General features: G+C 51.0%; 1 pseudogene; it reads left to right on the forward strand.

Moving 5' to 3' along the window:
* The first annotated feature begins 335 nt into the window (after positions 1-335).
* On the forward strand, positions 336-1,685 carry LOC114216837 (tubulin alpha-1C chain pseudogene; annotated as a pseudogene).
* Positions 1,686-2,151: the final 466 nt, after the last annotated feature.

Raw genomic sequence — 2,151 nt, forward strand, 5'->3', positions numbered from 1 at the left:
ATTGATTTTTTAAAAATCATCTTAGCTTCTCCCCCGGACTCCTTGGTAGTCTGTCAGCAGGAGAACCTTGTCACCATCCCCTCGCTTCCTCCCGCCCTGAGGAGCCTTATAAGTCTCAGTCATGGGGGCGCCTGTGTGGCTCAGTTGGTTAAGCGACTGCCTTCGGCTCAGGTCATGATCCTGGAGTCCCAGGATCGAGTCCCACATCAGGCTCCCTGCTCAGCGAGGAGTCTGCTTCTCCCTCTGACCCTCTTCCCTCTCGTGCTCTCTATCTCTCTCATTCTCTCTCTCTCAAATAAATAAATAAAATCTTTAAAAAAAAATAAGTCTCAGTCATGCGTGAGTGCATCTCCATCCACATGGGCCAGGCTGGTGTCCAGATCAGCAATGCCTGCTGGGAGCTCTATTGCTTGGAACACAGCATCCAGTCCGATGGCCGGATGCCAAGTGACAAGACCATCGGGGGAGGAGATGACTCCTTCAACACCTTCTTCAGTGAGACGGGTGCTGGCAAGCATGTGCCCAGGGCCGTGTTTGTAGACCGGGAACCCGTGGTCATTGCTGAAGTTCACACCGGCACCTACCAGCAGCTCTTCCACCCTGAACAGCTCATCACCGGCAAGGAGGATGCTGCCAACAACTACGCCCGAGGGCACTACATCATCGGCAAGGAGATCATAGACCTTGTCTTGGACCGCATTTGGAAGCTGGCTGACCAGTGCACGAGTCTTCAGGGCATCTTGGTTTTCCACAGCTTTGGAGGGGGAACTGGTCTCGGGTTTACCTCCCTGCTGATGGAACGTCTCTCTGTCGATTATGGCAAGAAGTCCAAGCCGGAGTTCTCCATGTACCCAGCTCCCCAGGTTTCCACAGCTGTAGTTGAGCCCTACAACTCCATCCTCACTACCCATACCACCCTGGAGCACTCTGATTGTGCCTTCATGGTAGACAATGAGGCCATCTATGACATCTGTCATAGAAACCTCGATATTGAACGCCCAACCTACGCTAAACTTAACTGCCTTATTAGCCAGATTGTGTCCTCCATCACTGCTTCCCTCAGATTTGATGGAGCCCTGAATGTTGATCTGACAGAATTCCAGACCAACCTGGCGCCCTATCCCCACATCCACTTCCCTCTGGCCACCTACGCCCCTGTCATGTCTGCTGAGGAAGCCTACCATGAACCGCTTTCTGTAGGAGAGACCACCAACGCAAACTTTGAGCCAGCCAACCAGATGGGGAAATGTGACCCTCGCCATGGTAAACACATGGCCTGCTGCCTGTTGTACCGTGGTGACATGGTTCCCAAAGATGTCAATGCTGCCATTGCCACCATCAAGACCAAGCGTGCCACCCAGTTTGTGGACTGGTGCCCCACTGGCTTCAAAGTGGGCATTCGTTACCAGCCTCCCACTGTGGTGCCCGGTGGAGACCTGGCCAAGGTACAGCGAGCTCTGAGCATGCTGAGCAACACCACAGCCATTGCTGAGGCTTGCGCTCACCTGGACCACAAGTCTGACCTGATGTATGCCAAGCGTACCTTTGTTCACTGGTATGTGGGGGAGGGCATGGAGGAAGGAGAGTTTTCTGAGGCCCGTGAGGACATGGCTGCCCTTGAGAAGGATTATGAGGAGGTTGGAGCGGATAGTGCTGAGGGAGAGGATAAAGGTGAAGAGTATTAACCTGTCTGCTACGATTTTACACTCCGTTGTCTTGGGACTGTCTTATTTCTGTTCTGGAAGCTGTCTGTTGTGGCCCTAACTTGTCAATAAAAGTGATGTTTCTGTTTAAAAAAAAAAATCATCTTGAAAGGCCCAGAAACCCTAAGGAGGAAGTAGGAGGTGAGGCAGAGTATCAAGTACTGTCTCAATCTAGGGTTGAATCGTAGCAGGCGGGCATATGGAACATTAAAGGAACAAGTTTCAGCGTGGAATCCCAGAAACCTGAGGAAGGATGAGGGGCCATTTGCTTAAAAAACAAAATAAAACAAAACAAAACAAAACCAAGAACAAGAAAGGGCAAAGTATGAATACCTAAAGACCTAAAGGAGCTCAAGGGTCAAGTCTGAGAAAACTGACCTTAATGATCAAGTCCAAGCAGAGAGGAGGGAGACCAAAAGCAGAAGAAAAACATCCCACAGGTTGGGAC

This window comes from Eumetopias jubatus, unplaced genomic scaffold, assembly GCF_037043125.1.
Source record: "Eumetopias jubatus isolate StellerSeaLion01/CBP00866 unplaced genomic scaffold, mEumJub1_p1.0 scaffold_11, whole genome shotgun sequence".
Taxonomy (NCBI): Eukaryota; Metazoa; Chordata; class Mammalia; order Carnivora; family Otariidae; genus Eumetopias; species Eumetopias jubatus.